This window comes from Meriones unguiculatus, chromosome 18 (genome assembly GCF_030254825.1).
Source record: "Meriones unguiculatus strain TT.TT164.6M chromosome 18, Bangor_MerUng_6.1, whole genome shotgun sequence".
In the NCBI taxonomy this organism is placed as follows: Eukaryota; Metazoa; Chordata; class Mammalia; order Rodentia; family Muridae; genus Meriones; species Meriones unguiculatus.
Window position 1 is genome coordinate 32,557,605 of NC_083365.1, and position 15,156 is coordinate 32,572,760.

The 15,156-nt window shown below is 38.8% G+C and overlaps 1 protein-coding gene across 5 annotated transcripts in view; it reads left to right on the forward strand.

Annotated features, from left to right (window-relative positions):
• Positions 1–15,156, forward strand: part of Mettl15 (methyltransferase 15, mitochondrial 12S rRNA N4-cytidine) — a 325,629-nt gene that overhangs the window by 164,536 nt on the left and 145,937 nt on the right. The gene's annotated exons all lie outside the window — the stretch shown is intronic.

The following is a 15,156-nucleotide window of genomic DNA, read 5'->3' on the forward strand; positions in this document are numbered from 1 at the left end:
ACACACACACGCACGTGCGCACGCACACACGCGCACACACACAAACTCTTACATACATATAAACACATATGTACACCACACAGATAACCACACAAAAACTTGAGAAACACCAAGTAAAGAACTTTAAATACTTATACTTAAGACTTTACCATGGACATTGTGGCTTTTCAGGGAAGGAGTATGGCATGCTTCATTTTCTCTACTTACCTGACAGAAACTTTCAGCCGTACGGTTGGGAATTTAGGGTGTAATGTTTCACCAGGCCAGTTTTCTGGAAATACCAGGTTAGAAAATGTAGACTGCTGTCTTCTTTCTCTTTCTACTTCTATGTTAGCGTGCACCCTGTCTTTGATAACAGTCACCATAACATCTGCTTGTCATTCTTATTAAAGGGTTTGAATTTCTTGAGGTCAACAATGACATACTTTCAAGTGTTTCCATCTTCACTATTTAGCTAAATGAATGACTGGTGTACTGTTAAGCATAAGCATTTGTTGGGTTTTGGCAGAATATTTCTTGTGACATTCTGGATTGTAATTGTTTTAGTCTAGGAATTTTCTACTGGTAACTTTAGATGCACTTCAGCTAATAGGCAGACTAAATAAATGGACCAGCAGAGCAAGACAATGAAAACAAAGGAATAGATTTAAATGACTCCCAATATATTTTATTGTTCTGGATCTATGTTTAAAAAAGAAGACACCAGTGCAGAAAGATATACTATGAAAGCTAGATCAACAACAACAACAACAAAAGGAAACAGAAAAAGATAGATAATAAAATAAAACAAAATGTTGTACGTTAAAAATGATATAAGTCATATAATTTATGTTACAAGAGAAATCTAGTTTAATTATGGAAAATAATCTCCTGGCCAGATGGTTGAAACATTATCTGAATGGTTTATGTTAATGAAGCTTAGGTGATTATTCATAGCACCAGTTATTAAATAGTCAATATCAAATGACAAATAATTCTAAATCCTCATACTTTTAATATGTAAGCAGTACTTGGAAAGCTGAGGCTATACTAATTCACACATTAGAAATATTCTGTGCTTTCTTTTGGATTCTCACATACTCTTCTATTAGTCCAGAAAAAATGTTTGGCAACTCCTTAATGTTTAATGTACCCTTTCCCTATCCACTCAGTTTTACAACTTAGAATAAAAGTAAATGTGTGAATGGTATCTACCAGGGACTGTGACCTAGGCTTTTTCTTAGAGATTAAGATGTGTTTGTGTCAAGCTGAGAAAGAAATTAGGGAAACAACCACCCCTCAAATAGTCACAAATAACATAGAGTAGCTTAGTGTGACTCTAACCAAGCAAGTGAAAGACCTGTATGAAAAATATTTCAAGTCTCTGAAGAAAGAAATTGAAGAAGATGTCCAAAGATGGAAAGATCTCCCATGCTCATGGATTGGTAGGATTAACATAATAAAAATGGCTATCTAACCAAAAGCAATTTACAGATTCAATGCAATTCCCATCAAAATAGAAACACAATTCTTTACAGAACTTGAAAGAATAATTCTCAGTTTTATGGAAAAACAAAAATCCCAGATTTGCTAAAACAACCCTGTACAATTAAAGATCTTCTGGTGGTATCTCCATCCCTGATCTCAAGCTATACTACAGAGAAACAGTAATAATGGTACTGGCATAGAACAGACTGGTGGATTAGTGGAATAAAATCTAAGGCACAGAAATAAACCCACACACCTATAGACTCTTAATTTTTTACAAAGAAGCCAACACCATACAATGGGGAAAAAAAAGATAGCATATTCAACAAATGGTGATGGTCTAACTGGATATCTATATGTAGGAGAATGCACGTAGATCTATATTTATCATCCTGCACAAAACTAAAGTCCAAGTAAATGAAAGACCTCAACATAAAACAGACACATTAAACCTGTTAGAAGAAAAAGTGGGGAAGAGCCTTGACCACATTGGCACAGGAGACAACTTCCTGAACAGAACACCAACAGGACCGGCTCTAAGATCAACAATCAATAAATGAGATCTCATGAAACTGAAAAGCTTCTGCAAAGCAAAGGACACTGTCATCAGAACAAAACCACAGCCTATAGACTGGGAAAAGATATTCACCATTCCTACATCTGACAGAGGGCTAATATCCAGAATATATAAAGAATTCAAGAAGTTAAACACCAACAAACCAAATAACCCAATTAAAAAAATGGGGTACAGAGCTAAGCAGATAATTCTCAACAGGAATGTAGAATGGCAGAGAAAAATGTTCAACATCCTTCCAGAGAAATATAAATCAAAATGACCCTGAAATTCTACCTTACATCTATCAGAATGACTAAGATCAAAAGCTCAAGTGACAACACATGCTAGAGAGAAAGGGGAACACTCCTCCATTGCTGGTGGGAATGTAACCTTGTACAACCACTTTGGAAATCAATTTGGCACTTTCTCAGAAAATTAGGTATAGTGCTACCTCACGATTCAGCCACGCCACTCCTGGGCATGTATCTGAAAGATGCTCAACCATTCAACAAGGACTTTTGCTCAACTATGTTCATAGCAGCTGTATTGATAGCAGCCAGAATCTGGAAGCCACCTAGATGTACCTCAGTCAAGAAATAGATACAGAAATTGTGATACATTTACACAGAGGAATACTACTCAGCAATTAAAAGTAAGGAAGTCATGAAATCTGCAGGCAAATGGATAGAACTAGAAAAGATTATCCCGAGTGAGGTAACCTAGAAACAAAAAGACAAACATGCTATATACTCACTTATAATTGGATATTACTCATATAATATGGGATAAACACACCAAAATCTATACTCCTAAAGAAGCTAAAGAAGGGAGACCCTAGGGAAGATGCTTCATCCTCATTTAGAAGGATAAAAGGATAGGCATCAGAAGTGGGAGAAGACAGGGAACAGGACAGAAGCCTTCCACAGAGGGCCTCTGAAAGACTCTACCCAGCAGGGGATCAAAGCAGATACTGAGACTCACAGCCAAATTTTAGGCAAAGTCCAGGAAATCATATGGAAGAAGGGGGAGAAAGAAAGACCTAGAGAGAACAAGAGCTACACAAGGAGAGCAACAGAGCCAAAAAATTGGGTCCAGTGGCTCCAACCAAGGACTATATATAGAGAGGACCTAGACCTCCTGTTCAGATGTAGCCCATGGTAGCTCAGTCTCCCTGTGGGTTCCCTAGTAATGGGTGCAGGGGTTGTCTCTGACAGGGACTCTGTGGAAGGCTCTCTGATCACGTCCCCCTGTAGAAGCAGCCTTTCCAGGCCATAGGATGCAGCAAGAGGATGCAGCCAGTCCTGATTAGACCTGATAGACTAGGTTCAGATGATAGGAGAGGAGGACCTCCCCTATCAGTGGACCTAGGGGAGGAGCATAGGGGAAGAATAGGGAGGGAGAGAAGGATAGGAAGGAGATGAGGGAAGGGGCCACAGCTGGGATACAAAGTGAATAAATTGTAATAAATAAATAAGAATAAAAAAGAAAAAGATGTGTTTGTGTTAATGATGTACTTACAGATATTTGATGATGACTTAGATGATAACAGCTATTAAATTATTGTGACAACATGTAAAATATTAATGGAAATACTATATTCTTTAGATTGATTGGTTTAAAATTATGACAATGTTAATTATTGAAATTTGCCTAGAAATCTATTGCAGTTCTTATTATACTACCACTTTTTGTATATACTTCATTAATTATTTACTTAATTTGGAAAAGGATAAATAAAAGGAATATATCCAACAGAATATTGGAAAGAAGGATAATTATGGACTGGAATGGTTACCAGGAGGTTACCCCAAATGACCAATCCTAGCATGGAGAAGCAATGATCAGTAATTAAAATAGTCTTGTGTAGGTAGAAAAAAATAGAGACCTGAATTAACAAAAGACAATTGAGAATGTTGGCACACTTTTATCTGTCTTGAAATGTGGTATATCATCAAAATAGTGTTGCAAATCAATGCAGAAAATGTGTGGTAATACACATAGTATAGTAAAAAAATATATTTTTCATGAGAATCAAATACTTATGCATATAAACAAAGGCAAAAATATACCAAAAATAAAGCTCATAATGTTGGAGAGGAGTAAACCTTCTTCACTGTAACTTACCTTAATCAATCAATTAATAAATGGGGGAAGGGGGTGCTGAGGAGATGACTCAGTGGATGAGCGTGCTTGCTTTGAAAGCACGAGGGTTTGAACTGGAACTCCCAGTGACCTTGTTCAGGTGTGACCAAAGTCAGGCGTGACTAAACCCTCAGAACTGCGGAGTGGAAACATGCAGATCATGGCAGTCCTCTGGCGGCCAGCCTAGCCCAGAAGTGAACTTCTGGTTCTGAGACATTGTCTTGAAGTATATAAGGAAAAGAACTAAAGAGGAAGACGTCCAATGTCCTCTTTTGGCTTCCTCATGCACATACCCAGACCCTCATGTCTGCATATACATATACAAATACTGCCACAGCATGCACACACACACACACACCCCATACAATTCACCACATACCAAAATTTTTCCTGGCTTTGGGTTCATTCCTCACACCACAAAATCCTCAATTTCTGTATAGCAAAAAATGTACAAAATTGAGGTTAGAGTCTGAAAAAAAATAGTTTGTATGTGAGAGACCAAGGGTTAATATTATTTTATAAATAAGCCAAATCAATAAAGAGAGAAGCAGTATCACATTAAGAACATGGGCATAAGATTTATTCAAGCAATTTACAACCAGAATCAAATGGCTATTAGATTTGAAAAGATGCCCAAGCCTACTAATTGACAAAGAATGCAAATTAAAACAACAGAACACTATCATTTCCCTACTATTAGACTAGTCAGAGCTCAAGAGTGATCGTTCCTAATACTGGCAAGGATGTGGAGAAAGTGACTCCCTAATATACTATTGATGGATGTAAATTGGTGCAATCTACTTAGAGGGTAAATTTAGAAGTATTGATCCAAATTTAAATAGGCATAAATACCCTTTGACCTAAACAAATTCCAGCTCTGTGGTCATACAAGGCTCTCATTCAGGGCTAACCACTTTGCTCAGATTCTCACTAACATTATTCTTCATAAAGATTTTGTGCTATATAGAAACCTAAAGTATGAAGCTTACATGTTTATTACTGACCTGTCGTATGAACAAAATGGGAAATGTCTTTGATGTTCCTGTTACAGTGGCGACCTGAACTTCACCAGCGTAAATGCGCTAGTATCTTATTTAAGATTGTGTTCTGGTATGTGCTTATCGATATAGATACTTGATAAGTGAATGAGCAAAATTAATTATAAATTATCTATAAAGCTGACGTTATTTTTCAAATGAGGTAACAAAGCAAAGCATGTTGTAGAATATTTTGAAGGCCATTCTCATATATATATGTATGTGTGTATGTATGTATGTATGTATGTATGTATGTATAAGTACATATAAGCCAGGGTAGATTTGTAACAAGACACAGGAAGCATGCTTTTGTTTAACTCTTGGGGAAGAATCTTAAAGTGATAGTATTAGCAGTTTGCTTCATGCACAACAGCATTTTCTTTACTTTTTAAGTTTTCTTTTAAACAATGGTTATGTGTAGATGGTTTAAATTGTTTAAGCTCTTAATGGTCTTCAAGTGTACATTTCTAGTTTCATTTTTATTTTGCAAAAGAATTATGAAGACACTATGTTCAACTTGCATGTTGTCGATGTATCGTATAGTAAGGGTTTGCAAATTTGCATTTCCTGAAGTGACAATTATCTGCAGGTGCCCCATTAGATGTGCAAATGCTTGATAAATTAAGGACAAGCCCAGTCATTATCCGATATAATTAAATCCATGCAGTCATGTGTGTTGAGACAATGAAATTGCTAGCAGATTTGAGGGCCCAGTTATCCCATTAACCTCATAATTTAGTACCACAGTAACATTTGACACAGTAGTCTAGACCTCTGCCATGATTTGGTTTTTAATATTTGTCATGTTTTCTGTGGCTAAAAATGTTTTGCTTTTCCTTTAGTCAGTCATGCATATGAAAATCATGCTTTTTTATAATTCCCTGAATGATATAAAGTAAGCCAAGCCCTCTGCACTAATAGTTCTAGAATTGTATTCATTCATTCAGCCCTTCTTCATATTAATTATGTATTCATTATCTAGTCAATATACATTTATTTTGGGAGTAAACACTTGGCTGCATGCCAGACATCTTGTATGACCTCACAGGTACTATGGCAGCACATATAGGACCTGTACAGGTTCAAGCCAGATGGGGTCCCAGCCCTAAAAGGGAGAAATGCACACAGAATCCTCAAGAAGACATGTGTAATTCATACCCAGTGGCACAGAGAAAATCAGCTTCCTCTGATGCATCGTCGGTGGGCAGATCAAGCACACTCCAGGGTAGGCCCATGTGTATGAGCTGTTGACCAACATGAAATGAATTCTATGTCCTCTGTGGAATTTTGGTTTCATTTTGTTTTGTTTGAGCTATTTCTGACTGTTTTGATTTTCATTTTTATGAATTTATATTTGCTTAGTTTTTCCTGGGGGAGAGAAAACATGAAACTGGGCGGGTAGGGAAGTGTGGGGTATCTGGTAGCAAGTTGGGCATAGAGAGAAAAATATATTTTGGTTCAGAGTCCAATTGGGTTACATAGTAATGTGAAGAGGGACTGCCTCTGACATAATCTGATTGGCTTGATCTTTGATCACCTCCCTCTGGTGGGGGGGGAGCAGCCTTACCAGGCCACAGTAGAGGACAATATAGCCACTTTTGATGTGAACTGACAGACTAAGATCAGAAAGGAGAGGAGAACCTCCCCTATCAGTGGACTTGGGGAGTGGCATGCATGCAGAGGGAGGAGGGAGGGTGGGATCGGGAGGGTAGGAGGGAGGGGCTTATGGGGGGATGCAGAATGAATAAAGTGTAATTGATGAAAAATTAAAATATATATATATTTTGTGAAAAATTAAGCTTAAAAATAGCTTTTTTCCCATGAAAAGAAATTAAAAACTCTTTTAAAGTACTAACATCCAGATAATGAACCCCTGAAGCTGATTTATTAGGTCTAGTTTAGAGCCGGCCATCTCCATTTTTGTTAAAAGTTCTATAGTGATTGGTATGTGACAAAAGTTAAGAATTACAGGCTTATCTATCAAATGCTAGTAGTGTAGGAGTAAACAGGAAACAACTATTGTTGTCAAGATCATCAAAGACAAATTAATGAGTTGGCTAAGTGTGAAGAGTTTGTTGTAATGAGTTATTCCTGGAGTAAGCACGCTTTTCCCCACATAGAATAATATACGTTGTCCTATGTCATCCAAATCTGTTAACAGAATTTAAAACACACACACAAAAAAAGAGAATTTTCTCCCCTTATAAAACCAAATCACCCAAATTGTAGTTGAGACCATATTTTCTGTCTTAGCTACTCTGTTCCATAATTGAGTGAATTAGGTATCCTAGACTTTGTGATTAAACTCAGGAAATGGAAAAGCAGACAGACAAATTCTATTTCTGGTGAAAAACCCCTGGGAGGTTAGGAAGAGGTGAAGGGTTGCAAAACTGAGCTTCTCGAAGGCGGGGAGCGTGTCTCACTTTCATTAATATTTTCTTCCTTATCGCCTAATCTAGAACCAAGTTTCTGAGAAGGTACTGTATGTGGCGGTTTTGGATCTTTTTTGCTTAGTGACTTGTAAGTAGGTGTTTCTACCTTATCTTTGATACCCATGAGAATTGTACCCCAGCCTTCTGACCAATGACTGCCACAGGAAACCCATTTGAGGGCTTTCAAGATGAGAGCATATTTACTTGTCTCTCAGCTTAATCATTTTGAAAAAGGAAGCCTTGATTAATCCTTCATGTCATTATTGCCAGTTGATGCTTTCTTCATACTCCTTTGAACTCTGTTCTCTCATGCTTACCTTGTATTATTTGTGTATGTTTGTGTGTGTGTGTGTGTGTGTGTGTGTGTGTGTGTGTACATTTGTGTGCTGATGTAGAGAGATCTATCTTAGGTGTCTTCCTCAGTTGCTCTTCTTACTTTTTGAGATAGATCCTCTCACTGAACCTGAAGCACATCAATTTGGCTAAGCTGAATGGCCAATGAACCCCTGCACTCCAACTGTGTCTAGCCTCAAATTGCTGGGGCATCAGAAAGACATGACTGTGCCAGGCTTTTACTGGGCACTGGGTATCTGAACTCATCTTTTGCTTGCACATCAGGCACTTCATTGACTAAGCCATCTTCCCCGCCCCCTTTTATTCTCTTTTAGTTTTATTTTATACAATCTGAATTATCTACCTTTCTTCCCTCCTATAAGCTACAAAGGAAAAGCGCAAATACTACTGAAAAGAAACCTTGGAAATTACTTAACCCAAAATAAAGGAAAATGTGTGATAGACACTCTGGGCAACACCAAAGTGTTTCATGAGACCCATTGCCCCTTGTTCTCTAAAGATAAGACAGGAAGTAACTGGACCACATCTAAAATCCTGTCTATGAAATTCATTCATGTAGTCCACACAGAACTCCACAAACAATAGTCACAAAACCCTAGAACAAAAGCTTAATGGATTAATGACATCTTGTTATTAAGACCTAAAGATAATTGAGTTTTGTGTTCATTTCTGTGACTACATGACATTGCAAAGATTAAATGGGACCTTGTTGCCGAAAAGCTCATCTGATTAAGAGGCTGCTGATTTGTCCTCATACAGTGTAGCTATATCTAATGTGTATACAGATATATAGTAAAACAGTTACATAATTTTACCTTGTGTTACTACTTTGAAATAAAAATAGATTTCTTCATATTAAAAGATTTGGTCAACAGTGTGATGCAGCCATGATCATTCAGGCCTTTACAGCCATTGAAGCAGGACATTCGCCCCAAGCATAGTTGGATACCATAAAAAGCTAAAATGTTACGCTCAGGATGCGAGGCTAAGCACTGCACTCAGGGTCATCCGCTTTGGACCCAGAGAAGAGCATGTCTGATTGCATGCGGGTTGATACCCCAGGTCCCGCCTCTGAGAAAAAGGTATCGGACGGGTCTGATGCTCTTTGGGTGGATGACACCTAAATGAACATCGGTACAAAGTCCCAATTTATTTCTAATATCAGAGATCAGACCTCTACTCTTGCCTGATGCGTCTAAAACAAAAAGGGGGAACTGTAGAGAGCTGCGGAATGCTGTGCCTTAAAGATGGAGCTGGTTTCCGCCTTCCACCTTCCCGATGGTGAGTGCTCTCTGTCACGAACAATTCCACATTTGGCTAAGGCTGAGGATCTGGCTTGCTTCCATGTATGTGGACCTATCTGCATTGCCCACGTGGCACGCCTGGGTTGGCTACCCAGAGGCTATTTAAGCTGTGGGCTGGCTTTCCCCAGGGTCAGATGATTGTTCAAGGTTCCTGAATAAACTGCATTGAAAAAAATAAATAAATAAAAAATAAAAGATTTGGTCAAGATCCTCATAGCTAGCTGGCTGTCAGAATTATAAATTATGTTTATTTTGAGGCCATTGGAAGATGCCATTTATCTGGAAAATAGAAATGACTTTTATACTTTGTAAACCAATACAGTTGTTTATATTAGAATATCTAGGACTACTCCAGACACCATTTGGTTATTCTTATTATTTTGCTGTAAAACATTCTTTTATTATTTACAGAAACATTTGACAATAGCGTGAAAACATAGATTTTGCTCTCTGCTTTTCTCTATTTTTGAACTTAGTTAATGTAAAGCCATTTGTTGATAACTTAGCACTGTATTTAAAACTATAATCTGAAATGAAAATTTTTGAAATGAAAATTCTGTTGTAAATTACCAAGTTAAGTAATTACCATGTATAATCATGCTTTTAATTTCTAAAATATGATTTTTAAATATAAGAAAACATATAAATCACTTAAAAGCATCCTTAAGTATTTGTTAATTCATTGGCAATATGAATGTTTGCTCATTATTTTACATGAAAATGTGCATTTCTTAAAATGTATTTTACGTGATATTTCTTTTTTCAACATTAGTATTGAATTATAAAGTCGGAAGCAGCAGGAATCCTGTCTTACTCAAACTTTTTCCAAATCTAAGCCTCAAATACTGACTCATTGCATTTTGTTTAGATCCTTAGAATTCTCTAAAACACAGTTCTTAGTGATCCAAACTATTTTTCTTAAAAATATGAGGAATCTTTATCCCTGCACATCTTGTAGGCAGGTTAAATTTTGGGTCAAAGTTTTTGTTGGTGGGTTGGTGTTCACCTCCCTCTACTAGGAGACTTGTCTAATTAGACGGTGTCCTCTCCAGTCTCTATGGTCTCTGCTATGAGGACTCTGTGCTTAAGCGCCTTTTATGTCTTCCTAGGAGCCTGCCCTGACCTTGGTCTCCAGTTGGTCACAGAGATGCTCCTGCCCAGTTTCTCCTCTTTCTACAGGCCTCCTGTCCTCTGGCCTGCACCCTCCCCAGATCTGATCTCCCTCATATCTCTGTGCACCCCCTCTCCTACCTTGTTCCCTCTCTTCAACCACTACCTCTGTCTATTCTGTTTCTCTTACCAAGTGAGATTTGAGCATCCTCTTTTGAATCATCCTTGTTAGTTAATCTTTTGGGGTCTGTGCCTTATGTTTATCCTATATTATATGGCTAATATTCGCTTATAAGTGAGTAAATTTCATGTGTGTCTTTCTGGTTCTGGGTTACCTCACTCAGGACGATTTTTTTCTAGTTTCATCCATTTGCCTGCAGATTTTATGATTTCTTTGTTTTTGATAGCTGAGAAGTATTCCATTGTGTAAATGTACCAGTTTCTTTATCCATTCTTCAGTTGAGGCACATCTATGTTGCTCCCAGATTCTGGCTATTATAAATAACACTGCAGGAATAAAGATAGAGCAGACAGAGCAGAGATTAAGGGGATGTCCAGCCAGTGCTAGGCCCAAGCAAAGATCCAATCCTGACACTATGATGTATACTTTGCTAAGCTTGTGGACAGGAGCATGTCAGAGTTGTCTCTGAGAAGTGCTACTCTGCAGTGCCTGAAAACAGATGCTGAGACTCACAGCCAAACATCGGGTGATGCATAGGGAGACTTGTGAAAAGTTGGGAGGAGAGAGAAAAGGACCTGGAGGTGACAGGAGCTCCACAAGAAGACCAACAGAGCCAATCAATCAGGGCCCAGAGGGACTTCCTGAGACTGAAACATCAGCGAAGGACCTTGCTTGGACTAGACCTAGGCCCCCTACAAACATGGTCAGCTTAGGCTTCATGTGGGTCCTCAAGTAAGGGAAGTGGGCATTGTATCTGACATGGACTCTGTTGCCAGCTTCTTTATTACTTCCTCTTGGAGGGACTGCCTTGCCAGGTCACAGAGCAAAAGGACATACTCAGTCCTGATATGACTTGAGGAGCTGGGGTGGATGGGAAGGGGGATTCCTTTTTTCTGAGGAATAGGGTAGGAGGAAGAGATAGGGAGGGTGATAGTGGGAGGCAAGGAAGGATAGGGCCACAACTAGAATGTAAAGTTAATAAAAAATTAAATAATAATAATAAAGAAAAAAGAAAGAAAATAGCCCACCCAAAAGAAAAGAGTTTTACAGTCTTGAAGAATCTAGAAGAGGTCACCTACTCAAGGGGTCACAGAGACGTTTATAGAGGAGGCAACATTTAAAATAGATTCTAGGTCTCTTGATACTCCAACCACTCTGTTCAATCAGGTTTATCATTTTAAAAATCTGACATAAAAACTACAGCACAACTTCACAAGGAGAGTTCGTCTTGCCAATTGTACTTTGAACTGATCTCAAATACTTTGTTACGTGAAAATTAACAAGAAAAAATGCGAGGAATCAGTTAGCAGACTGAAAGAAACTGACCTAGCTTTTCTGTTTTGACAGTGACATCTTATTTCTGAGAGACACATCAAGTTGGAGGATACATTTCTAAGTTCTGACCTTTTCTAGCATGTACTTTCTACAGGGGACAAAGTGAGCTCATCACAGTGATTGTTTATTTAGATACCCAGGTTCTTAATGCTGGTGTATGTTATTTTTTTCTCTTGCTATGATGCAGTTCAGAGGGAAAATCAATACACAGTACTGGCTGTGCCCATACTGTGTAAAACGAGTATGAATATGAGTTAAGCATTTATATTCTTATATGATTTACCTTTTTACAAGAAGCCTATTAAAGATATTAAAATACTAGGATTCCAATCATCCTCTCTGATCTTCATTCAAAAGAAACAGAATGGAAATTTAATTTCCCTGAAATATTCACTAATAACCTCTTCCTAAAGTTTTTCTTAAGTTCATTGAAATTTCTAAGACAATATAAGTGTAAGTAAAATTCAGCATTTTTGCTCATCCCAATCCTTGAGCTTTATGGAACAAGGTTACGTGCCAGTTGCAGAATATTATGGAGACATTATCTTCTGTCATTCGGCAGTTTGCTTCTTTTATGTGTTCTAGATTCAAGTCTCTGTATTTGTGATTTGATATTTATTCCTTTCTGTAGAGTTTTTTAGTAGCTTATGAAGCAAAGGTTTTCAGTATTTTTAATCTATTTATTATGTATACAGTGTTCTGCCTGAATGCCAGAAGAGGACACCAGATCTCATTATAGATGGTTGTGAACTACCATGTGGTTGCTGGGAATTGAACTCAGAACTTCTGGAAGAGCAGCCATTGCTCTTAGCCTGTGAGCCATATCTCCAGCCCTCAGGTTTTTAATTTGTATAGACTCCCAACTTACCACACCTTACCTATTCATGATTGTGTATCTTATGCAATGTTTTTAATTTATTTATTTTTTATTAATTACAATTTATTCACTTTGTATCCCAACTGTAGCCCCTTCTCTCATACCCTCCCAATTCTACAGTCCCTCCCTCTTCTCCATCTATGCCCCTCCCCCAGGCCACTGATAGGTGAGGTCCTCCTCCCCTTTCATCAGATCCTAGCCTATCAGGTCTCATCAGAACTGGCTGCATTGTCTTTTTCTGTGGCCTGGTAAGGCTGCTCCCCCATCAAGGGGAGGTGATCAAAGAGCCAGCCACTGAGTTCATGTCAGAGACAGTCCCTGTTCCCATTACTAGGAAACCCACTTTGAGACTGAGCTGCCATGGGCTACATCTGTGCTGGGGTTCTAGATTATCTCCATGAATGATCCTTGGTTGGAGAATCAGTTTCAGAAAAGTTCCCTGTGCCCAGACTTTCTTTTCTCTCCTTCTGAAGCTCCTGTCCCCTCCAGGTCTTTCTATCTCCCCCTTCTTCCATAAGATTCCCTGCACTCTGCCCAAAGTTTGGCTATAAGTTTATACAATATTTTAATTATTAGAGAATTTCATTTATGACCACCTCCTCTGACCTCCCATTCTTTTCTTTGTTTTTTACTTTTTATTGATTTTTTGTGAGTTTCACATCATGACGCCAATCCCACTCATCTCCCTATCTCTCTGTTCTCGTAATACTCCAAAGAAAATTTAAAAAAATAAAAATATAACAAAACAAAGAATACAAAACGTGTGTTTGTAGAAGCCATAATGTGTCACAGTGTGTCCCATAATATACCCTTTTATCCACACATCTTTATTTGCAAATATTCATTGCAATCAGTCATTGGTCTGGTTCTAGGACTCTGTTCTGCTACACCATCAGCACTGGATCCTCACCAGGAGTCTACTTTGTTCTCTTGTTGTTGCCGTGTGTAATGAAGATTCTGCAGCTTTGAGTCTGTAGGACCAGTGCTTTTACATGCTCTAGCAGTTCATGGAAGAGTTAGATCTGAGAGAGCCAATGCAAAGCCCTGATTGTGGGCTTAGGTGATAACGGAGACTGTCAGCTCTCCAGCTCTCCTGCACCAAAACCAGCAGGGTGAGCTCTCCAGGACTGCCCCGCTAGCTCACCCAAGTGCCAAGGGCAGCAGCCAGTGAAGGGCAGGGCCAGGTTTCCTGCAGTCATACTCTCACCCTCTCACTTACTGGCATCCCTGCTACCAGTGCCAGCTCTACTGTGCTGCCCAGGAAAGGTGCAGGAGCCAGCTCTGCACACTACTGCGGGTGGCAAGGGGCAAGGGGATGAGGGCATCACCCCCATCCCCATGCCCATGCCTCCTCAGGACAGACAAGTAGTGGGGCCAGCTCCTGTACTTGGCCTTCTTTCAGGGCCAGCTTACTCCCATTCCTACCACTGGGCTCAGCTCTACTGTGCTACTTGGTTATGTACAGTGCCAGCTTTCCTGCTCTCTTGACCCCAGGGCCAGCTCCCACCTGCCATGAGGAGTGAGGGGGTGGTGACTTCCCATTCTGTCCAACAAAACATCAAGCATTCTTCTCTTCTTTTCCCCAAAAAGTCTAGTTTCTATTGCACAAGAAGTCTTGGGAGTGGGGCCTGCCCTAGCCTGTGGTTAACCCACTAGGAATCCCATCAGTAACAAAAAATGAAACTCCCTCTCTAACAGTTATTACATGCCAATAGTTCCTAAATGATCAGTAGGATTGGTGCTCCCTTGCCCTCCTCTGTGCTGGGATTTTGCGTGACTTGAGCTTGCACAGGTCCTAGGCATGCTGTCACAATCACTGTGAGTTCATGTTCATAACCACCCTTCTGTGTTGGAAAAACACCATTTCTTGAAGTCATCCACCACCACCAAGGCCAAGACCACTGGTTCTTCATAACTTTTTCCCCTTCTTCCAGGAATATCTCTGTGCCTTGAGGGGAGGAGCACAATACATATGTCCTATTGAGCACTCCCCAATCTCTTATTCTCTGCACATTCCCACTAAGAATTTGTTATTTTCTTTGTTGCTTTTATTTTTTTTCACTGTCTTTAGCTTGTAATAGTTCAGTCGTGATGCACCTAAATGTGGCTTTCTTTATTGTATTTGCAGCACATTATATTTCTTATTACTATAAGTTAATGGTTTTTGAAATGTTGTGAAATTTTCTGTTAATATCTTCAAAATGTTGTCTCCTCCTGTTTCTCTCTTTGTTTGATTACCATTGTTGTGGAGTTGTAACAAATAGTTATGACATTTGGTTTTAAACCATGTAGAAAATTTAAACTAAGAGAGAAGGCTGAACAAAATGTCGCAATTTCTCAGAAAATTTAGTTCCTTAACTA